This window comes from Rhinoderma darwinii, chromosome 3 (genome assembly GCF_050947455.1).
Source record: "Rhinoderma darwinii isolate aRhiDar2 chromosome 3, aRhiDar2.hap1, whole genome shotgun sequence".
Lineage (NCBI taxonomy): Eukaryota > Metazoa > Chordata > Amphibia > Anura > Rhinodermatidae > Rhinoderma > Rhinoderma darwinii.
In genome coordinates, this window is record NC_134689.1 from 188,944,172 (window position 1) to 188,970,978 (window position 26,807).

Below are 26,807 nucleotides of genomic sequence, written 5' to 3' on the forward strand. Positions count from 1 at the left end.
TCAGTATAGTAACACATGCTGCTCTTTACAGTCAGTATAGTAACACATGCGGCACTTTACAGTCAGTATAGTAACGCACGCTGCACTTTACAGTCAGTATAGTAACGCACGCTGCACTTTACAGTCAGTATAGTAACGCACGCTGCACTTTACAGTCAGTATAGTAACGCACGCTGCACTTTACAGTCAGTATAGTAACGCACGCTGCACTTTACAGTCAGTATAGTAACACATGCGGCACTTTACAGTCAGTATAGTAACGCCTGCTGCACTTTACAGTCAGTATAGTAACACATGCGGCACTTTACAGTCAGTATAGTAACACATGCTGCTCTTTACAGTCAGTATAGTAACGCATGCTGCACTTTACAGTCAGTATAGTAACACATGCGGCACTTTACAGTCAGTATAGTAACGCACGCTGCACTTTACATTCAGTATAGTAACACATGCTGCTCTTTACAGTCAGTATAGTAACACACGCTGCACTTTACAGTCAGTATAGTAACACATGCGGCACTTTACAGTCAGTATAGTAACACATGCTGCACTTTACAGTCAGTATAGTAACGCACGCTGCACTTTACAGTCAGTATAGTAACGCACGCTGCACTTTACAGTCAGTATAGTAACGCACGCTGCACTTTACAGTCAGTATAGTAACGCATGCGGCACTTTACAGTCAGTATAGTAACACATGCTGCACTTTACAGTCAGTATAGTAACGCACGCTGCACTTTACAGTCAGTATAGTAACGCACGCTGCACTTTACAGTCAGTATAGTAACGCACGCTGCACTTTACAGTCAGTATAGTAACGCACGCTGCACTTTACAGTCAGTATAGTAACGCACGCTGCACTTTACAGTCAGTATAGTAACGCATGCTGCACTTTACAGTCAGTATAGTAACGCACGCTGCACTTTACAGTCAGTATAGTAACGCACGCTGCACTTAACAGTCAGTATAGTAACACATGCTGCTCTTTACTGTCAGTATAGTAACGCACGCTGCACTTTACAGTCAGTATAGTAACACATGCAGCACTTTACAGTCAGTATAGTAACGCACGCTGCACTTTACAGTCAGTATAGTAACACATGCGGCACTTGCGGCACTTTACAGTCAGTATAGTAACGCACGCTGCAATTTACAGTCAGTATAGTAACGCACGCTGCACTTTACAGTCAGTATAGTAACGCACGCTGCACTTTACAGTCAGTATAGTAACACATGCGGCACTTTACAGTCAGTATAGTAACGCCTGCTGCACTTTACAGTCAGTATAGTAACACATGCGGCACTTTACAGTCAGTATAGTAACACATGCTGCTCTTTACAGTCAGTATAGTAACACATGCGGCACTTTACAGTCAGTATAGTAACACATGCGGCACTTTACAGTCAGTATAGTAACACACGCTGCACTTTACAGTCAGTATAGTAACACATGCGGCACTTTACAGTCAGTATAGTAACACATGCTGCTCTTTACTGTCAGTATAGTAACGCACGCTGCACTTTACAGTCAGTATAGTAACACATGCAGCACTTTACAGTCAGTATAGTAACGCACGCTGCACTTTACAGTCAGTATAGTAACGCACGCTGCACTTTACAGTCAGTATAGTAACGCATGCGCCACTTTACAGTCAGTATAGTAACACATGCTGCACTTTACAGTCAGTATAGTAACGCATGCGGCACTTTACAGTCAGTATAGTAACACATGCTGCTCTTTACAGTCAGTATAGTAACGTACGCTGCACTTTACAGTCAGTATAGTAACACATGCTGCTCTTTACAGTCAGTATAGTAACACACGCTGCACTTTACAGTCAGTATAATAACGCACGCTGCACTTTACAGTCAGTATAGTAACGCATGCGGCACTTTACATTCAGTATAGTAACGCACGCTGCACTTTACAGTCAGTATAGTAACACATGCTGCACTTTACAGTCAGTATAGTAACGCACGCTGCACTTTACAGTCAGTATAGTAACGCACGCTGCACTTTACAGTCAGTATAGTAACACATGCGGCACTTTACAGTCAGTATAGTAACGCACGCTGCAATTTACAGTCAGTATAGTAACGCACGCTGCACTTTACAGTCAGTATAGTAACGCACGCTGCACTTTACAGTCAGTATAGTAACACATGCAGCACTTTACAGTCAGTATAGTAACGCCTGCTGCACTTTACAGTCAGTATAGTAACACATGCGGCACTTTACAGTCAGTATAGTAACACATGCTGCTCTTTACAGTCAGTATAGTAACGCATGCTGCACTTTACAGTCAGTATAGTAACACATGCGGCACTTTACAGTCAGTATAGTAACACATGCGCCACTTTACATTCAGTATAGTAACGCACGCTGCACTTTACAGTCAGTATAGTAACACACGCTGCACTTTACAGTCAGTATAGTAACACATGCGGCACTTTACAGTCAGTATAGTAACGCACGCTGCACTTTACAGTCAGTATAGTAATGCACGCTGCACTTTACAGTCAGTATAGTAACACATTCGGCACTTTACATTCAGTATAGTAACGCACGCTGCACTTTACAGTCAGTATAGTAACACATGCGGCACTTTACAGTCAGTATAGTAACGCCTGCTGCACTTTACAGTCAGTATAGTAACACATGCGGCACTTTACAGTCAGTATAGTAACGCCTGCTGCACTTTACAGTCAGTATAGTAACACATGCGGCACTTTACAGTCAGTATAGTAACACATGCTGCTCTTTACAGTCAGTATAGTAACGCATGCTGCACTTTACAGTCAGTATAGTAACACATGCGGCACTTTACAGTCAGTATAGTAACACATGCTGCACTTTACAGTCAGTATAGTAACACATGCGGCACTTTACAGTCAGTATAGTAACACATGCTGCACTTTACAGTCAGTATAGTAACGCACGCTGCACTTTACAGTCAGTATAGTAACGCACGCTGCACTTTACAGTCAGTATAGTAACGCACGCTGCACTTTACAGTCAGTATAGTAACGCATGCGCCACTTTACAGTCAGTATAGTAACACATGCTGCACTTTACAGTCAGTATAGTAACGCATGCGGCACTTTACAGTCAGTATAGTAACACATGCTGCTCTTTACAGTCAGTATAGTAACGTACGCTGCACTTTACAGTCAGTATAGTAACACATGCTGCTCTTTACAGTCAGTATAGTAACACACGCTGCACTTTACAGTCAGTATAATAACGCACGCTGCACTTTACAGTCAGTATAGTAACACATGCTGCACTTTACAGTCAGTATAGTAACGCACGCTGCACTTTACAGTCAGTATAGTAACGCACGCTGCACTTTACAGTCAGTATAGTAACGCACGCTGCTCTTTACAGTCAGTATAGTAACACACGCTGCACTTTACATTCAGTATAGTAACACATGCTGTTCTTTACAGTCAGTATAGTAACACATGCTGCTCTTTACAGTCAGTATAGTAACACACGCTGCACTTTACAGTCAGTATAATAACGCACGCTGCACTTTACAGTCAGTATAGTAACACATGCTGCACTTTACAGTCAGTATAGTAACGCACGCTGCACTTTACAGTCAGTATAGTAACGCACGCTGCACTTTACAGTCAGTATAGTAACGCACGCTGCTCTTTACAGTCAGTATAGTAACACACGCTGCACTTTACATTCAGTATAGTAACACATGCTGTTCTTTACAGTCAGTATAGTAACACATGCTGCTCTTTACAGTCAGTATAGTAACACACGCTGCACTTTACAGTCAGTATAATAACGCACGCTGCACTTTACAGTCAGTATAGTAACACATGCGGCACTTTACAGTCAGTATAGTAACACATGCGGCACTTTACAGTCAATATAGTAACGCACGCTGCTCTTTACAGTCAGTATAGTAACAGACGCTGCACTTTACATTCAGTATAGTAACACATGCTGTTCTTTACAGTCAGTATAGTAACACACGCTGCACTTTACAGTCAGTATAATAACGCACGCTGCACTTTACAGTCAGTATAGTAACGCACGCTGCACTTTACAGTCAGTATAGTAACGCACGCTGCACTTTACAGTCAGTATAGTAACGCACGCTGCACTTTACAGTAAGTATTGTAACGCACGCTGCACTTAACAGTCAGTATAGTAACACATGCTGCTCTTTACTGTCAGTATAGTAACGCACGCTGCACTTTACAGTCAGTATAGTAACACATGCGGCACTTTACAGTCAGTATAGTAACGCACGCTGCACTTTACAGTCAGTATAGTAATGCACGCTGCACTTTACAGTCAGTATAGTAACACATGCGGCACTTTACATTCAGTATAGTAACGCACGCTGCACTTTACAGTCAGTATAGTAACACATGCTGCACTTTACAGTCAGTATAGTAACACATGCGGCACTTTACATTCAGTATAGTAACGCACGCTGCACTTTACAGTCAGTATAGTAACACACGCTGCACTTTACAGTCAGTATAGTAACACATGCGGCACTTTACAGTCAGTATAGTAACGCACGCTGCACTTTACAGTCAGTATAGTAATGCACGCTGCACTTTACAGTCAGTATAGTAACACATTCGGCACTTTACATTCAGTATAGTAACGCACGCTGCACTTTACAGTCAGTATAGTAACACATGCGGCACTTTACAGTCAGTATAGTAACGCCTGCTGCACTTTACAGTCAGTATAGTAACACATGCGGCACTTTACAGTCAGTATAGTAACGCCTGCTGCACTTTACAGTCAGTATAGTAACACATGCGGCACTTTACAGTCAGTATAGTAACACATGCTGCTCTTTACAGTCAGTATAGTAACGCATGCTGCACTTTACAGTCAGTATAGTAACACATGCGGCACTTTACAGTCAGTATAGTAACACACGCTGCACTTTACAGTCAGTATAGTAACACATGCGGCACTTTACAGTCAGTATAGTAACACATGCTGCACTTTACAGTCAGTATAGTAACGCACGCTGCACTTTACAGTCAGTATAGTAACGCACGCTGCACTTTACAGTCAGTATAGTAACGCACGCTGCACTTTACAGTCAGTATAGTAACGCATGCGCCACTTTACAGTCAGTATAGTAACACATGCTGCACTTTACAGTCAGTATAGTAACGCATGCGGCACTTTACAGTCAGTATAGTAACACATGCTGCTCTTTACAGTCAGTATAGTAACGTACGCTGCACTTTACAGTCAGTATAGTAACACATGCTGCTCTTTACAGTCAGTATAGTAACACACGCTGCACTTTACAGTCAGTATAATAACGCACGCTGCACTTTACAGTCAGTATAGTAACACATGCTGCACTTTACAGTCAGTATAGTAACGCACGCTGCACTTTACAGTCAGTATAGTAACGCACGCTGCACTTTACAGTCAGTATAGTAACGCACGCTGCTCTTTACAGTCAGTATAGTAACACACGCTGCACTTTACATTCAGTATAGTAACACATGCTGTTCTTTACAGTCAGTATAGTAACACATGCTGCTCTTTACAGTCAGTATAGTAACACACGCTGCACTTTACAGTCAGTATAATAACGCACGCTGCACTTTACAGTCAGTATAGTAACACATGCTGCACTTTACAGTCAGTATAGTAACGCACGCTGCACTTTACAGTCAGTATAGTAACGCACGCTGCACTTTACAGTCAGTATAGTAACGCACGCTGCTCTTTACAGTCAGTATAGTAACACACGCTGCACTTTACATTCAGTATAGTAACACATGCTGTTCTTTACAGTCAGTATAGTAACACATGCTGCTCTTTACAGTCAGTATAGTAACACACGCTGCACTTTACAGTCAGTATAATAACGCACGCTGCACTTTACAGTCAGTATAGTAACGCATGCGGCACTTTACAGTCAGTATAGTAACACATGCGGCACTTTACAGTCAGTATAGTAACGCACGCTGCTCTTTACAGTCAGTATAGTAACACACGCTGCACTTTACATTCAGTATAGTAACACATGCTGTTCTTTACAGTCAGTATAGTAACACATGCTGCTCTTTACAGTCAGTATAGTAACACACGCTGCACTTTACAGTCAGTATAATAACGCACGCTGCACTTTACAGTCAGTATAGTAACACATGCGGCACTTTACAGTCAGTATAGTAACGCACGCTGCACTTTACAGTCAGTATAGTAACACACGCTGCTCTTTACAGTCAGTATCGTAACGCACGCTGCTCTTTACAGTCAGTATAGTAACACACGCTGCACTTTACATTCAGTATAGTAACACATGCTGTTCTTTACAGTCAGTATAGTAACACATGCTGCTCTTTACAGTCAGTATAGTAACAAACGCTGCACTTTACAGTCAGTATAATAACGCACGCTGCACTTTACAGTCAGTATAGTAACACATGCGGCACTTTACAGTCAGTATAGTAACACACGCTGCACTTTACAGTCAGTATAGTAACGCACGCTGCACTTTACAGTCAGTATAGTAACGCACGCTGCACTTTACAGTCAGTATAGTAACGCACGCGGCACTTTACAGTCAGTATAGTAACGCACGCTGCTCTTTACAGTCAGTATAGTAACACATGCTGCTCTTTACAGTCAGTATAGTAACACATGCGGCACTTTACAGTCAGTATAGTAACGCACGCTGCACTTTACAGTCAGTATAGTAACGCACGCTGCACTTTACAGTCAGTATAGTAACGCACGCTGCACTTTACAGTCAGTATAGTAACGCACGCTGCACTTTACAGTCAGTATAGTAACGCACGCTGCACTTTACAGTCAGTATAGTAACACATGCGGCACTTTACAGTCAGTATAGTAACGCCTGCTGCACTTTACAGTCAGTATAGTAACACATGCGGCACTTTACAGTCAGTATAGTAACACATGCTGCACTTTACAGTCAGTATAGTAACGCACGCTGCACTTTACAGTCAGTATAGTAACACACGCTGCACTTTACAGTCAGTATAGTAACACATGCAGCACTTTACAGTCAGTATAGTAACGCACGCTGCACTTTACAGTCAGTATAGTAACGCACGCTGCTCTTTACAGTCAGTATAGTAACACACGCTGCACTTTACATTCAGTATAGTAACACATGCTGTTCTTTACAGTCAGTATAGTAACACATGCTGCTCTTTACAGTCAGTATAGTAACACATGCTGTTCTTTACAGTCAGTATAGTAACACATGCTGCTCTTTACAGTCAGTATAGTAACACATGCGGCACTTTACAGTCAGTATAGTAACACATGCTGCACTTTACAGTCAGTATAGTAACGCACGCTGCACTTTACAGTCAGTATAGTAACGCACGCTGCACTTTACAGTCAGTATAGTAACGCACGCTGCTCTTTACAGTCAGTATAGTAACACACGCTGCACTTTACATTCAGTATAGTAACACACGCTGTTCTTTACAGTCAGTATAGTAACACACGCTGCACTTTACAGTCAGTATAATAACGCACGCTGCACTTTACAGTCAGTATAGTAACACATGCGGCACTTTACAGTCAGTATAGTAACACATGCGGCACTTTACAGTCAGTATAGTAACGCACGCTGCTCTTTACAGTCAGTATAGTAACACACGCTGCACTTTACATTCAGTATAGTAACACATGCTGTTCTTTACAGTCAGTATAGTAACACATGCTGCTCTTTACAGTCAGTATAGTAACACACGCTGCACTTTACAGTCAGTATAGTAACGCACGCTGCACTTTACAGTCAGTATAATAACGCACGCTGCACTTTACAGTCAGTATAGTAACACATGCGGCACTTTACAGTCAGTATAGTAACGCACGCTGCACTTTACAGTCAGTATAGTAACACACGCTGCTCTTTACAGTCAGTATAGTAACGCACGCTGCTCTTTACAGTCAGTATAGTAACACACGCTGCACTTTACATTCAGTATAGTAACACATGCTGTTCTTTACAGTCAGTATAGTAACACATGCTGCTCTTTACAGTCAGTATAGTAACAAACGCTGCACTTTACAGTCAGTATAGTAACACATGCGGCACTTTACAGTCAGTATAGTAACGCACGCTGCACTTTACAGTCAGTATAGTAACACATGCTGCACTTTACAGTCAGTATAGTAACGCACGCTGCACTTTACAGTCAGTATAGTAACGCACGCTGCACTTTACAGTCAGTATAGTAACGCACGCTGCTCTTTACAGTCAGTATAGTAACACACGCTGCACTTTACATTCAGTATAGTAACACATGCTGTTCTTTACAGTCAGTATAGTAACACATGCTGCTCTTTACAGTCAGTATAGTAACACACGCTGCACTTTACAGTCAGTATAATAACGCACGCTGCACTTTACAGTCAGTATAGTAACACATGCTGCACTTTACAGTCAGTATAGTAACGCACGCTGCACTTTACAGTCAGTATAGTAACGCACGCTGCACTTTACAGTCAGTATAGTAACGCACGCTGCTCTTTACAGTCAGTATAGTAACACACGCTGCACTTTACATTCAGTATAGTAACACATGCTGTTCTTTACAGTCAGTATAGTAACACATGCTGCTCTTTACAGTCAGTATAGTAACACACGCTGCACTTTACAGTCAGTATAATAACGCACGCTGCACTTTACAGTCAGTATAGTAACACATGCGGCACTTTACAGTCAGTATAGTAACACATGCGGCACTTTACAGTCAGTATAGTAACGCACGCTGCTCTTTACAGTCAGTATAGTAACAGACGCTGCACTTTACATTCAGTATAGTAACACATGCTGTTCTTTACAGTCAGTATAGTAACACATGCTGCTCTTTACAGTCAGTATAGTAACACACGCTGCACTTTACAGTCAGTATAATAACGCACGCTGCACTTTACAGTCAGTATAGTAACGCACGCTGCACTTTACAGTCAGTATAGTAACGCACGCTGCACTTTACAGTCAGTATAGTAACGCACGCTGCACTTTACAGTCAGTATAGTAACGCACGCGGCACTTTACAGTCAGTATAGTAACACACGCTGCACTTTACAGTCAGTATAGTAACGCACGCTGCACTTTACAGTCAGTATAGTAACGCACGCTGCACTTTACAGTCAGTATAGTAACGCACGCGGCACTTTACAGTCAGTATAGTAACGCACGCTGCTCTTTACAGTCAGTATAGTAACACATGCGGCACTTTACAGTCAGTATAGTAACGCACGCTGCACTTTACAGTCAGTATAGTAACGCACGCTGCACTTTACAGTCAGTATAGTAACGCACGCTGCACTTTACAGTCAGTATAGTAACGCACGCTGCACTTTACAGTCAGTATAGTAACACATGCGGCACTTTACAGTCAGTATAGTAACACACGCTGCACTTTACAGTCAGTATAGTAACACATGCTGCACTTTACAGTCAGTATAGTAACGCACGCTGCACTTTACAGTCAGTATAGTAACGCACGCTGCACTTTACAGTCAGTATAGTAACACATGCTGCTCTTTACAGTCAGTATAGTAACACACGCTGCACTTTACAGTCAGTATAGTAACACATGCTGCACTTTACAGTCAGTATAGTAACGCACGCTGCACTTTACAGTCAGTATAGTAACGCACGCTGCACTTTACAGTCAGTATAGTAACGCACGCTGCACTTTACAGTCAGTATAGTAACGCATGCTGCTCTTTACAGTCAGTATAGTAACATACGCGGCACTTTACAGTCAGTATAGTAACACATGCTGCTCTTTACAGTCAGTATAGTAACACACGCTGCACTTTACATTCAGTATAGTAACACATGCTGTTCTTTACAGTCAGTATAGTAACACATGCTGCTCTTTACAGTCAGTATAGTAACACACGCTGCACTTTACAGTCAGTATAATAACGCACGCTGCACTTTACAGTCAGTATAGTAACACATGCGGCACTTTACAGTCAGTATAGTAACACATGCGGCACTTTACAGTCAGTATAGTAACGCACGCTGCTCTTTACAGTCAGTATAGTAACACACGCTGCACTTTACATTCAGTATAGTAACACATGCTGTTCTTTACAGTCAGTATAGTAACACATGCTGCTCTTTACAGTCAGTATAGTAACACACGCTGCACTTTACAGTCAGTATAATAACGCACGCTGCACTTTACAGTCAGTATAGTAACACATGCGGCACTTTACAGTCAGTATAGTAACACATGCGGCACTTTACAGTCAGTATAGTAACGCACGCTGCACTTTACAGTCAGTATAGTAACACACGCTGCTCTTTACAGTCAGTATAGTAACGCACGCTGCTCTTTACAGTCAGTATAGTAACACACGCTGCACTTTACATTCAGTATAGTAACACATGCTGTTCTTTACAGTCAGTATAGTAACACATGCTGCTCTTTACAGTCAGTATAGTAACACACGCTGCACTTTACAGTCAGTATAATAACGCACGCTGCACTTTACAGTCAGTATAGTAACACATGCGGCACTTTACAGTCAGTATAGTAACACACGCTGCACTTTACAGTCAGTATAGTAACGCACGCTGCACTTTACAGTCAGTATAGTAACGCACGCTGCACTTTACAGTCAGTATAGTAACGCACGCGGCACTTTACAGTCAGTATAGTAACGCACGCTGCTCTTTACAGTCAGTATAGTAACACATGCTGCACTTTACAGTCAGTATAGTAACGCACGCTGCACTTTACAGTCAGTATAGTAACACATGCTGCTCTTTACAGTCAGTATAGTAACACATGCGGCACTTTACAGTCAGTATAGTAACGCACGCTGCTCTTTACAGTCAGTATAGTAACACACGCTGCACTTTACATTCAGTATAGTAACACATGCTGTTCTTTACAGTCAGTATAGTAACACATGCTGCTCTTTACAGTCAGTATAGTAACATACGCTGCACTTTACAGTCAGTATAATAACGCACGCTGCACTTTACAGTCAGTATAGTAACACATGCGGCACTTTACAGTCAGTATAGTAACGCACGCTGCACTTTACAGTCAGTATAGTAACACACGCTGCTCTTTACAGTCAGTATCGTAACGCACGCTGCTCTTTACAGTCAGTATAGTAACACACGCTGCACTTTACATTCAGTATAGTAACACATGCTGTTCTTTACAGTCAGTATAGTAACACATGCTGCTCTTTACAGTCAGTATAGTAACAAACGCTGCACTTTACAGTCAGTATAATAACGCACGCTGCACTTTACAGTCAGTATAGTAACACATGCGGCACTTTACAGTCAGTATAGTAACACACGCTGCACTTTACAGTCAGTATAGTAACGCACGCTGCACTTTACAGTCAGTATAGTAACGCACGCTGCACTTTACAGTCAGTATAGTAACGCACGCGGCACTTTACAGTCAGTATAGTAACGCACGCTGCTCTTTACAGTCAGTATAGTAACACATGCTGCTCTTTACAGTCAGTATAGTAACACATGCGGCACTTTACAGTCAGTATAGTAACGCACGCTGCACTTTACAGTCAGTATAGTAACGCACGCTGCACTTTACAGTCAGTATAGTAACGCACGCTGCACTTTACAGTCAGTATAGTAACGCACGCTGCACTTTACAGTCAGTATAGTAACACATGCGGCACTTTACAGTCAGTATAGTAACACACGCTGCACTTTACAGTCAGTATAGTAACACATGCTGCACTTTACAGTCAGTATAGTAACGCACGCTGCACTTTACAGTCAGTATAGTAACGCACGCTGCACTTTACAGTCAGTATAGTAACACATGCGGCACTTTACAGTCAGTATAGTAACACACGCTGCACTTTACAGTCAGTATAGTAACACATGCTGCACTTTACAGTCAGTATAGTAACGCACGCTGCACTTTACAGTCAGTATAGTAACGCACGCTGCACTTTACAGTCAGTATAGTAACGCACGCGGCACTTTACAGTCAGTATAGTAACGCACGCTGCTCTTTACAGTCAGTATAGTAACACATGCTGCACTTTACAGTCAGTATAGTAACGCACGCTGCACTTTACAGTCAGTATAGTAACACATGCTGCTCTTTACAGTCAGTATAGTAACACATGCGGCACTTTACAGTCAGTATAGTAACGCACGCTGCACTTTACAGTCAGTATAGTAACGCACGCTGCACTTTACAGTCAGTATAGTAACGCACGCTGCACTTTACAGTCAGTATAGTAACGCACGCTGCACTTTACAGTCAGTATAGTAACGCACGCTGCACTTTACAGTCAGTATAGTAACACATGCGGCACTTTACAGTCAGTATAGTAACGCCTGCTGCACTTTACAGTCAGTATAGTAACACATGCGGCACTTTACAGTCAGTATAGTAACACATGCTGCTCTTTACAGTCAGTATAGTAACGCATGCTGCACTTTACAGTCAGTATAGTAACACATGCGGCACTTTACAGTCAGTATAGTAACGCACGCTGCACTTTACATTCAGTATAGTAACACATGCTGCTCTTTACAGTCAGTATAGTAACACACGCTGCACTTTACAGTCAGTATAGTAACACATGCGGCACTTTACAGTCAGTATAGTAACACATGCTGCACTTTACAGTCAGTATAGTAACGCACGCTGCACTTTACAGTCAGTATAGTAACGCACGCTGCACTTTACAGTCAGTATAGTAACGCACGCTGCACTTTACAGTCAGTATAGTAACGCATGCGGCACTTTACAGTCAGTATAGTAACACATGCTGCACTTTACAGTCAGTATAGTAACGCACGCTGCACTTTACAGTCAGTATAGTAACGCACGCTGCACTTTACAGTCAGTATAGTAACGCACGCTGCACTTTACAGTCAGTATAGTAACGCACGCTGCACTTTACAGTCAGTATAGTAACGCACGCTGCACTTTACAGTCAGTATAGTAACGCATGCTGCACTTTACAGTCAGTATAGTAACGCACGCTGCACTTTACAGTCAGTATAGTAACGCACGCTGCACTTAACAGTCAGTATAGTAACACATGCTGCTCTTTACTGTCAGTATAGTAACGCACGCTGCACTTTACAGTCAGTATAGTAACACATGCAGCACTTTACAGTCAGTATAGTAACGCACGCTGCACTTTACAGTCAGTATAGTAACACATGCGGCACTTGCGGCACTTTACAGTCAGTATAGTAACGCACGCTGCAATTTACAGTCAGTATAGTAACGCACGCTGCACTTTACAGTCAGTATAGTAACGCACGCTGCACTTTACAGTCAGTATAGTAACACATGCGGCACTTTACAGTCAGTATAGTAACGCCTGCTGCACTTTACAGTCAGTATAGTAACACATGCGGCACTTTACAGTCAGTATAGTAACACATGCTGCTCTTTACAGTCAGTATAGTAACGCATGCTGCACTTTACAGTCAGTATAGTAACACATGCGGCACTTTACAGTCAGTATAGTAACACACGCTGCACTTTACAGTCAGTATAGTAACACATGCGGCACTTTACAGTCAGTATAGTAACACATGCTGCTCTTTACTGTCAGTATAGTAACGCACGCTGCACTTTACAGTCAGTATAGTAACACATGCAGCACTTTACAGTCAGTATAGTAACGCACGCTGCACTTTACAGTCAGTATAGTAACGCACGCTGCACTTTACAGTCAGTATAGTAACGCATGCGCCACTTTACAGTCAGTATAGTAACACATGCTGCACTTTACAGTCAGTATAGTAACGCATGCGGCACTTTACAGTCAGTATAGTAACACATGCTGCTCTTTACAGTCAGTATAGTAACGTACGCTGCACTTTACAGTCAGTATAGTAACACATGCTGCTCTTTACAGTCAGTATAGTAACACACGCTGCACTTTACAGTCAGTATAATAACGCACGCTGCACTTTACAGTCAGTATAGTAACGCATGCGGCACTTTACATTCAGTATAGTAACGCACGCTGCACTTTACAGTCAGTATAGTAACACATGCTGCACTTTACAGTCAGTATAGTAACGCACGCTGCACTTTACAGTCAGTATAGTAACGCACGCTGCACTTTACAGTCAGTATAGTAACACATGCGGCACTTTACAGTCAGTATAGTAACGCACGCTGCAATTTACAGTCAGTATAGTAACGCACGCTGCACTTTACAGTCAGTATAGTAACGCACGCTGCACTTTACAGTCAGTATAGTAACACATGCGGCACTTTACAGTCAGTATAGTAACGCCTGCTGCACTTTACAGTCAGTATAGTAACACATGCGGCACTTTACAGTCAGTATAGTAACACATGCTGCTCTTTACAGTCAGTATAGTAACGCATGCTGCACTTTACAGTCAGTATAGTAACACATGCGGCACTTTACAGTCAGTATAGTAACACACGCTGCACTTTACAGTCAGTATAGTAACACATGCGGCACTTTACAGTCAGTATAGTAACACATGCTGCACTTTACAGTCAGTATAGTAACGCACGCTGCACTTTACAGTCAGTATAGTAACGCACGCTGCACTTTACAGTCAGTATAGTAACGCACGCTGCACTTTACAGTCAGTATAGTAACGCATGCGCCACTTTACAGTCAGTATAGTAACACATGCTGCACTTTACAGTCAGTATAGTAACGCATGCGGCACTTTACAGTCAGTATAGTAACACATGCTGCTCTTTACAGTCAGTATAGTAACGTACGCTGCACTTTACAGTCAGTATAGTAACACATGCTGCTCTTTACAGTCAGTATAGTAACACACGCTGCACTTTACAGTCAGTATAATAACGCACGCTGCACTTTACAGTCAGTATAGTAACACATGCTGCACTTTACAGTCAGTATAGTAACGCACGCTGCACTTTACAGTCAGTATAGTAACGCACGCTGCTCTTTACAGTCAGTATAGTAACACACGCTGCACTTTACATTCAGTATAGTAACACATGCTGTTCTTTACATTCAGTATAGTAACACATGCTGTTCTTTACAGTCAGTATAGTAACACATGCTGCTCTTTACAGTCAGTATAGTAACACACGCTGCACTTTACAGTCAGTATAATAACGCACGCTGCACTTTACAGTCAGTATAGTAACACATGCGGCACTTTACAGTCAGTATAGTAACACATGCGGCACTTTACAGTCAGTATAGTAACGCACGCTGCTCTTTACAGTCAGTATAGTAACAGACGCTGCACTTTACATTCAGTATAGTAACACATGCTGTTCTTTACAGTCAGTATAGTAACACATGCTGCTCTTTACAGTCAGTATAGTAACACACGCTGCACTTTACAGTCAGTATAATAACGCACGCTGCACTTTACAGTCAGTATAGTAACGCACGCTGCACTTTACAGTCAGTATAGTAACGCACGCTGCACTTTACAGTCAGTATAGTAACGCACGCTGCACTTTACAGTAAGTATTGTAACGCACGCTGCACTTAACAGTCAGTATAGTAACACATGCTGCTCTTTACTGTCAGTATAGTAACGCACGCTGCACTTTACAGTCAGTATAGTAACACATGCGGCACTTTACAGTCAGTATAGTAACGCACGCTGCACTTTACAGTCAGTATAGTAATGCACGCTGCACTTTACAGTCAGTATAGTAACACATGCGGCACTTTACATTCAGTATAGTAACGCACGCTGCACTTTACAGTCAGTATAGTAACACATGCTGCACTTTACAGTCAGTATAGTAACACATGCGGCACTTTACATTCAGTATAGTAACGCACGCTGCACTTTACAGTCAGTATAGTAACACACGCTGCACTTTACAGTCAGTATAGTAACACATGCGGCACTTTACAGTCAGTATAGTAACGCACGCTGCTCTTTACAGTCAGTATAGTAACACATGCTGCTCTTTACAGTCAGTATAGTAACACATGCGGCACTTTACAGTCAGTATAGTAACGCACGCTGCACTTTACAGTCAGTATAGTAACACATGCTGCTCTTTACAGTCAGTATAGTAACACATGCGGCACTTTACAGTCAGTATAGTAACGCACGCTGCACTTTACAGTCAGTATAGTAACGCACGCTGCACTTTACAGTCAGTATAGTAACGCACGCTGCACTTTACAGTCAGTATAGTAACGCACGCTGCACTTTACAGTCAGTATAGTAACGCACGCTGCACTTTACAGTCAGTATAGTAACACATGCGGCACTTTACAGTCAGTATAGTAACGCCTGCTGCACTTTACAGTCAGTATAGTAACACATGCGGCACTTTACAGTCAGTATAGTAACACATGCTGCACTTTACAGTCAGTATAGTAACGCACGCTGCACTTTACAGTCAGTATAGTAACGCACGCTGCACTTTACAGTCAGTATAGTAACGCACGCTGCTCTTTACAGTCAGTATAGTAACACACGCTGCACTTTACAGTCAGTATAGTAACACATGCTGTTCTTTACAGTCAGTATAGTAACACATGCTGCTCTTTACAGTCAGTATAGTAACACATGCTGTTCTTTACAGTCAGTATAGTAACACATGCTGCTCTTTACAGTCAGTATAGTAACACATGCGGCACTTTACAGTCAGTATAGTAACACATGCTGCACTTTACAGTCAGTATAGTAACGCACGCTGCACTTTACAGTCAGTATAGTAACGCACGCTGCACTTTACAGTCAGTATAGTAACGCACGCTGCTCTTTACAGTCAGTATAGTAACGCACGCTGCACTTTACAGTCAGTATAGTAACGCACGCTGCACTTTACAGTCAGTATAGTAACACACGCTGCACTTTACATTCAGTATAGTAACACATGCTGTTCTTTACAGTCAGTATAGTAACACATGCGGCACTTTACAGTCAGTATAGTAACACACGCTGCACTTTACAGTCAGTATAATAACGCACGCTGCACTTTACAGTCAGTATAGTAACACATGCGGCACTTTACAGTCAGTATAGTAACACATGCGGCACTTTACAGTCAGTATAGTAACGCACGCTGCACTTTACAGTCAGTATAGTAACACACGCTGCTCTTTACAGTCAGTATAGTAACGCACGCTGCTCTTTACAGTCAGTATAGTAACACACGCTGCACTTTACATTCAGTATAGTAACACATGCTGTTCTTTACAGTCAGTATAGTAACACATGCTGCTCTTTACAGTCAGTATAGTAACAAACGCTGCACTTTACAGTCAGTATAGTAACACATGCGGCACTTTACAGTCAGTATAGTAACGCACGCTGCACTTTACAGTCAGTATAGTAATGCACGCTGCACTTTACAGTCAGTATAGTAACACATGCGGCACTTTACATTCAGTATAGTAACGCACGCTGCACTTTACAGTCAGTATAGTAACACATGCTGCACTTTACAGTCAGTATAGTAACGCACGCTGCACTTTACAGTCAGTATAGTAACACACGCTGCACTTTACAGTCAGTATAGTAACACATGCGGCACTTTACAGTCAGTATAGTAACGCACGCTGCACTTTACAGTCAGTATAGTAACGCACGCTGCACTTTACAGTCAGTATAGTAACACATGCGGCACTTTACATTCAGTATAGTAACGCACGCTGCACTTTACAGTCAGTATAGTAACACATGCTGCACTTTACTGTCAGTATAGTAACGCACGCTGCACTTTACAGTCAGTATAGTAACACATGCGGCACTTTACAGTCAGTATAGTAACACATGCTGCACTTTACAGTCAGTATAGTAACGCACGCTGCACTTTACAGTCAGTATAGTAACGCACGCTGCACTTTACAGTCAGTACAGTAACGCACGCTGCACTTTACAGTCAGTATAGTAACGCACGCTGCACTTTACAGTCAGTATAGTAACGCATGCTGCACTTTACAGTCAGTATAGTAACGCACGCTGCACTTTACAGTCAGTATAGTAACGCACGCTGCACTTAACAGTCAGTATAGTAACACATGCTGCTCTTTACTGTCAGTATAGTAACGCACGCTGCACTTTACAGTCAGTATAGTAACACATGCGGCACTTTACAGTCAGTATAGTAACGCACGCTGCACTTTACAGTCAGTATAGTAATGCACGCTGCACTTTACAGTCAGTATAGTAACACATGCGGCACTTTACATTCAGTATAGTAACGCACGCTGCACTTTACAGTCAGTATAGTAACACATGCTGCACTTTACAGTCAGTATAGTAACGCACGCTGCACTTTACAGTCAGTATAGTAACGCACGCTGCACTTTACAGTCAGTATAGTAACACATGCGGCACTTTACAGTCAGTATAGTAACGCACGCTGCACTTTACAGTCAGTATAGTAACGCACGCTGCAATTTACAGTCAGTATAGTAACGCACGCTGCACTTTACAGTCAGTATAGTAACGCACGCTGCACTTTACAGTCAGTATAGTAACGCATGCTGCACTTTACAGTCAGTATAGTAACGCACGCTGCAATTTACAGTCAGTATAGTAACGCACGCTGCACTTTACAGTCAGTATAGTAACACATGCTGCACTTTACAGTCAGTATAGTAACACATGCGGCACTTTACAGTCAGTATAATAATGCACGCTGCACTTTACAGTCAGTATAGTAACGCATGCTGCACTTTACAGTCAGTATAGTAACGCACGCTGCTCTTTACAGTCAGTATAGTAACGCACGCTGCACTTTACAGTCAGTATAGTAACGCACGCTGCACTTTACAGTCAGTATAGTAACGCATGCTGCACTTTACAGTCAGTATAGTAACGCACGCTGCACTTAACAGTCAGTATAGTAACACATGCTGCTCTTTACTGTCAGTATAGTAACGCACGCTGAACTTTACAGTCAGTATAGTAACACATGCGGCACTTTACAGTCAGTATAGTAACGCACGCTGCACTTTACAGTCAGTATAGTAATGCACGCTGCACTTTACAGTCAGTATAGTAACACATGCGGCACTTTACATTCAGTATAGTAACGCACGCTGCACTTTACAGTCAGTATAGTAACACATGCTGCACTTTACAGTCAGTATAGTAACGCACGCTGCACTTTACAGTCAGTATAGTAACGCACGCTGCACTTTACAGTCAGTATAGTAACACATGCGGCACTTTACAGTCAGTATAGTAACGCACGCTGCACTTTACAGTCAGTATAGTAACGCACGCTGCAATTTACAGTCAGTATAGTAACGCACGCTGCACTTTACAGTCAGTATAGTAACGCACGCTGCACTTTACAGTCAGTATAGTAACGCATGCTGCACTTTACAGTCAGTATAGTAACGCACGCTGCAATTTACAGTCAGTATAGTAACGCACGCTGCACTTTACAGTCAGTATAGTAACACATGCTGCACTTTACAGTCAGTATAGTAACACATGCGGCACTTTACAGTCAGTATAATAATGCACGCTGCACTTTACAGTCAGTATAGTAACGCATGCTGCACTTTACAGTCAGTATAGTAACGCACGCTGCACTCTACAGTCAGTATAGTAACGCACGCTGCTCTTTACAGTCAGTATAGTAACACACGCTGCACTTTACAGTCAGTATAGTAACACATGCTGCACTTTACAGTCAGTATAGTAACGCACGCTGCACTTTACAGTCAGTATAGTAACGCACGCTGCACTTTACAGTCAGTATAGTAACACATGCGGCACTTTACAGTCAGTATAGTAACGCACGCTGCACTTTACAGTCAGTATAGTAACGCACGCTGCAATTTACAGTCAGTATAGTAACGCACGCTGCACTTTACAGTCAGTATAGTAACGCACGCTGCACTTTACAGTCAGTATAGTAACGCATGCTGCACTTTACAGTCAGTATAGTAACGCACGCTGCAATTTACAGTCAGTATAGTAACGCACGCTGCACTTTACAGTCAGTATAGTAACACATGCTGCACTTTACAGTCAGTATAGTAACACATGCGGCACTTTACAGTCAGTATAATAATGCACGCTGCACTTTACAGTCAGTATAGTAACGCATGCTGCACTTTACAGTCAGTATAGTAACGCACGCTGCACTCTACAGTCAGTATAGTAACGCACGCTGCTCTTTACAGTCAGTATAGTAACGCACGCTGCACTCTACAGTCAGTATAGTAACGCACGCTGCTCTTTACAGTCAGTATAGTAACGCATGCTGCACTTGCTTTCTGTCCACGTCTGTTGGATCTGTACTACCAATCCGTAATATTTGTAAACCGAAACTGCACAGACCAGACTAGGAATGAATGTGATCATCGAGCCAGTAATATAATCTGAAAACTATTCACTGCATGTTCAGATCTTAAAGGGGTTGTCCCAAGATTAAATGTTATCCCCTCTCTACAGGATAGGAGATAACATGCTGATCAGTGGGGGTCCCTCGTACCCCTGAGTTAATGACGCTGCAGGTCAAGCATACACCCTGCCGCTCCAGTTACTCAGGGGTACAAGGGACCACCGTCCCAGTTATCAGTGGGGGTCCCAGTAGTTGGACCCCCACCGATCAGCATGTTATGTCCTGTCCTGTAGACAGGGGATAACATTTAATCTTGGAACAACCCCTTTAACTGCAAGGGGCAAAAATGTATATTTAGAAAAAAAGGCATATGGAACAGTAGCAAAGCAAAAAATAAACTGCGCACAACCTATAAATAAATATGTACCAGCAGTGTATATACCGCACAGATCCATATATAGCAGCAGTGAATATACCACAGATATAAGTATATACCAGTAGTGAATGTTATCAGCCACAGTCCGCCCTTCTCCTCCTCTCATCCAATAACATGTGGAGGCTGAGGAGAGGTGCAGAGTTGCCATACTCACTCGTTAGACGCGCTCTCTGTATCGTGGTCCGCAGGGGCGGGCGCTTCTCCGCTGCAAGCTCTGTTGTGAACTTGTGATATTCTGCACACAGGGGCGGATATAGGATTGAAATCTAGGGCAGGGGTGGAAAAAACACAAACTGTGAACAGACCATATTTTCCCCCCTCCTCCCCCTAACACCACCCCTATTGAACTCTGTCACCTGTTAACGGAAAAATCATCTGTCAGAAGTAAAAATGTTTCCCGATGAGTACAAGAAAGCCCCACCTGGGAATTAGACTTTCTTGTACTCCACAATGGGGAAACATTTTTTCCCTCTGGCGGCTAACTTTTCAGTTGACAGGAAGCAGAGTTACATGAAGGGAAATTATTTTTCCTTGACCTCTAGTTTCTATTGTGGCGCAGGGGAGAAAAAAGTATAGGTTTTATATTTGTAATACTGCTAACTTTTATTTTTTTGCTATGTTCGGCTGAACCATTTAGACTCAGGCCTCATGCACACGACCGTATTTTTTCCCACCCGTAAATACTGGCGTAAATACGGGTCCGGTGTCACACGTATTCCACCCGTTTTGCACCAGTATTTACGAACCCGTGCTCGTAAATATGGGTCCGGTGTCACCCGTATTCCACCCGTATTTGCGAGCACGTTTTTGGCGGCAAAATAGCACTGCACTAATCGGCAGCCCCTTCTCTCTATCAGTGCAGGATAGAGAGAAGGGACAGCCTTTTCTGTAATAAAAGTTAAAGAAATTCATACTTACCCGGCCGTTGTCTTGGTGACGCGTCCCTCTCTTCACATCCAGCCCGACATCCCTGGATGACGCGGCAGTCCTTGTGACCGCTGCAGCCTGTGATTGACCTGTGATTGGCTGCAGCGATCACATGGCCTGAAACGTCATCCAGGACGTCGGGCCGGATGTCGAGAGGGACGCGTCACCAAGGCAACGGGCGGGAGACCGGACTGGAGGAAGCAGGAAGTTGTCGGTAAGTATGAACGTCTTTTATTTTTATTTTTTACAGGTTTATACTGATCGGTAGTCACTGTCCAGGGTGCTGAAAGAGTTACTGCCGATCAGTTAACTCTTTCAGCTCCCCGGACAGTGACTATTTACTGACGTCGCTTAGCAACGCTGCCGTGATGACTGGTGCACACACGTAGTCACCCGTTATTATGAGAGCTCCATAGACTTCTATGGACTGTCCGTGCCGTTATTACGGCCTGAAATAGGACATGTTCTATCTTTTTTAACGGCACGGGCACCTTCCCGTAAGAAAACGGGAAGGCACCCGTCGCCAATAGAAGTCTATGAGCCCGTTATTACGGGTCGTGATTACGACCCGTAATAACGGGAGTTTTTACGGTCGTGTGCATGAGGCCTAAGGGTATGTGCACACGTAGTGGCCAAAAACGTCTGAAAATACGGAGCTGTTTTCAAGGGAAAACAGCCCCTGATTTTCAGAAGTTTTTTGAGCAACTCGCGTTTTTCGCTGCGTTTTTTACGTCCGTTTTTGGAGCTGTTTTCATTGGAGTCTATAAGAAAACGGCTCCAAAAACGTCCAAAGAAGTGTCCTGCACTTCTTTGACGAGGCAGTCATTTTACGCGTCGTAGTTTGACAGCTGTCAAACGATGACGCGTAAATTACAGGTCGTTGGCACAGTACGTCGGCAAACCCATTCAAATGAATGGGCAGATGTTTGCCGACGTATTGTAGCCGTATTTTCAGGCATAAATCGTGGCATAATACGCCTCGTTTACGCCTGAAAATAGGTTGTGTGAACCCAGCCTAACATCATAGATTAGTTGGACTACTTCGATAATGTACATTTTTTTTTTTAATAAAATGGTGAAAGAGGGTTGTGCGGGGGAGTTTTTATTTCAATAAAAAATGTTTTCTTATGTCTTTGTTTTTTTTAAATTATATTACCGGCCAGCCTTAGGTTGGATGGCACACTGTGCGGGGGACTCTCTTGCTGCCCTCTACAAATACAGGCAAATATACACATATATATATATATATATATATATATATATATATATATATATACACACACACACACACAGAGTGCATGTATACATATACAGACACATATACACACATACACAGACAGACAGAATGCATGTATACATATACAGACACATACACACACACACACACACACACACACACACAATGCATGTATACATATACACACACACACACACACACACACACAAGGCATGTATACACATATATATACACAAATAGACGGACCCAAGGCATGTATACATATACAGACACATATACACACACATACATACAGACAGACAGACAGACACAAGGCATGTATGCATATACAGACATATATATATACACACACACACACACACACACACACACACACACACACACACACACACACACAAAGCATGTATACATATAGAGACACATATATATACACACACACACATACACAGACAATCAGACACAAGGCATGTATACATATACAGACACACACATATATATATACACACACACACACACACACACACACACACACACACACACACACAAAGCATGTATACATATAGAGACACATATATACACACATACACAGACAATCAGACACAAGGCATGTATACATATACAGACACACACATATATATATATACACACACACACACACACACACACACACACACACACACACACAGACAAAGCATGTATACATATAGAGACACATATATACACACACATAGACAGACAGTCAGACACAAGGCATGTATACATATACACACACACACACACACTCACAGGAACTTACCATCTCTCCAGCTGCACAGGTTTCTTGCAGGTCGGACTGTGGGCGGAGCTTCCTCCTCGGCTCTGCACTTGCTTCCTCTGCTTCCTCAGTGTGTGTAACGAGGAGCAGAGAATATAGAGTCCAAAGCACGGCCTGCACAGTTGCGCCCCCTACATGGTGGGAGGATGAAGCACCATGTCGCACACCTCTAAGGCTGCCCAATGCAGTCAGTCAGATGCCCCCCTCTTGTCAGTATGGTAGCAGCCCATCACTTTTAAATTAGTGAGGGCAGGAGGCTGAGCGCAGTAATTGGCACTCTGCCGCTCTAGTCTTTATCAACGACTCAGCCTCCTGTCCTCAACTCATTACTTACCAGCTGCTTTTCTTTTCTTCAGGAGAGAGCGTTCGGCCGCTCCTCCCGCAGTCCTCCAGGTTCCCTATGCTCCTCTCTCGCGGCGCGTGCAGCGTCACAGAGGGGGAGTGTACTAGCAGACGTGTGCCTATCGTGCTGCACGTCTGCTAGGTAAAGTACTCTCCCCTGCCTTCCCCACGCATCCCCCCTGGCCCTGCCACAATATGCCGCCCCCCGTTTTTAGCTCAGTGGCGCCGCTGCCTCACCTCGCCTAATGGCAGGTGCGGCCCTGACAACAACGGGATCCTTGCATAGACCGGCGTGATGCAGTGATGGCATCACGCTGGCCGGCGCAGGGATCCTGTCTCTGCGCATGATAAAGAATACATTACAAACATGGCCTCTACCCTATGTCAGAGCAGGGAGATTACTCCCTGCCAGGGCCGCCATCAGGAATTTCAGGGCCCCCTACAGCTAAATTTTCTGGGCCCCCCTGCCGTGGCACCGCCTGTTAACGGTACTCCGTCCAGCACTATATCATGGTACCCAGGGCCGCCATCAGGGGGGGTATTAGGGGTACTGATGTGAGAGGCCCGGCCAAACCTAATTGAAAGGAGGGCCCGGCAAACTGCCGCGACTTGCCTTTGGTAGAAAAAAAAAACAGGCCCCTGCAATGGGGCCCGTTTTTTTCACCAAAAGAATGTCATGAGCTGCGGGCCCCCCTTTCAATTAGGTTTGGCCGGGCCTCTCACATCAGTACCCCTAATACCCCCCCTGATAGCGGCCCTGGGTGGCATGGGGGCCGTCAAACACCGCCGCCCGTGCGACCGATCGCGCGCACCCGCAAACTCCCGAGCATGCGCACCGGCGACCGCCTGGAACCGCGCACCGAATTTTGAGGCAGATTTTGACCTGCCCACACTATCTTGCCGCGTTTGTTGCCCGCGGCGATTGAGGACAGCAGACAGAAAACGCAGCGAAAAATGCATTTTCTGCCTCCCATTGATTTCGATGGGAGGTCAGAGGCGGAACCGCGGCAAGAAAGGACGTGCTGCTTTTTCTTTTTTCCGCGACTGGCTCCCATTGATTTCAGATTAAATCAATGGGAGGCGGTTTTGGAAGTTGTTTGGTGCTGATTCTGACGCAGTGTCCGAGTCAATATCAAGGCCCAAAAGCTCGGTGAACTGGGCCTTATTGTTAGGGCTTATTCAGACGAACGTGTAATACATCCGTGCAACGTGCGTGATTTTCACGCGCCTCGGACGGACCTATTTTACTCTATGGGGCCGTGCAGACTGTCAGTGATTTTCACGCAGCGTGTGTCCGTGTGTCCGCTGCGTAAAACTCACGACATGTCCAATATTTGTGCATTGTTCGCACATCACACACCCATTGAAGTCAATGGGTGCGTGAAAATCACACCCAGCACTTCCGCAGCAGTATAAACTATGAATGAAAACAGAAAAGTACCATGTGCTACAAACATACAAACAGAGTGTCATAATGAAAATCACGCAGCCACGCATCATACGCTGCTGCCACACGGAGCTGTTATGGACCTTTTGCATAAAAAGTGACAGCACAGCTTCCGTTTCCGTCACCATAAGCGCAGTCGACTGCGCTATTGATTCCGTCCGAAAACCAGCCGGAATGGTGACGAACGGAAACCATTAGCAATGTTTCCGTCACCATTGAGATCAATGGTGACTTGAAACGGAAGCTGTGCTGTCACTTTCACTTTCCGTTGCGGGGTTCACCCGACAGAAACCTCAGACGGAACCCCGGAATGGAAGCGAACGGTGATGTGAACAGGCCCTAACACAAAAGATTTGTATTTTTTTAAGCTGGTTCACAAAAAAAAATAATTCCAAATTCTACTGGACCAACTGCCTATTTAGAGACCGGCAGCAGCTCCAGGAGCGACATCATAAGGGACACACTAGGCGGATATGCTGAGTAAAACGACACAGCTTATCCGCCCCGGGAGCCGCAGGGAATTCTGCCAGCAAAACCGCACCAAATAGTGGCGCAGGTTTCGTGAGGCATGTCCGCTGCGGGAATCCTGTAGGGAAAAAAAGTTTAGACTTGCCCTGGCCGTAGTCCTGGTGACGCATCTCTCTCTTCTGAACGTAGCCCCGCCTCCTGGGATGACGCTGTAGACCATGTGACCGCTGCAGCAGTCACATGGGATGAAACATCATGACAGGAGGCGGGGCTGCGCTAAGAATAGAGGATCGCGTCAACAGGACTACGGCCGGGGCAAGTCTAAACTTTTATCAATTTAAAAAAGCACCTTTTCTTTTCTCATTTGTGATTTTTGCGGCAGAACCGCAGCATTTCCGCAACAGACGAGCGGCGATTCCACAGCATAAATTGACGTGCTGCGGCTTAAAAAGCCAAAAGCCACACTGCAGGTCCATTTTTTTTGCAGCGTGTGAATGAGATTAGTTCAAATCTCATCCACTCGGCTGCGACTGTGATACGCTGCGGATTTTCCACAATAAAATGTGTTGCATAAAATCCGCAGTGTTCATGCCTAGTGTGTTCCTACCCTAAGGCCGGATTTACACGAGCGTGTGCTTTTTGCACGCGCAAAAAACGTGGCGTTTTGTGCATGCAAAAGGTCCATAACAGCTCCGTGTGTCAGCAGCGTATGATGCGCGACTGCGTGATTTTCGCGCAGCCGCCATCATTGTGACACTCTGTTTGTATGTTTGTAGCACGTGGTGCTTTTCTGTTTTCATTCATAGTTTATACTGCTGCGGAAGTGCTGGGCGGGATT

The 26,807-nt window shown here is 43.7% G+C and overlaps 1 protein-coding gene across 1 annotated transcript in view; it reads right to left on the reverse strand.

Annotated features, from left to right (window-relative positions):
- LOC142747939 (uncharacterized) overlaps positions 1-21,039 on the reverse strand; it is a 36,369-nt gene extending 15,330 nt beyond the window's left edge. Inside the window, exon 1 of the mRNA XM_075855055.1 lies at positions 20,889-21,039. The gene's annotated coding sequence lies outside the window, so the exon portion shown is untranslated. The remainder of the gene's footprint in view (positions 1-20,888) is intronic.
- Between the last annotated feature and the right edge of the window lie 5,768 nt (positions 21,040-26,807).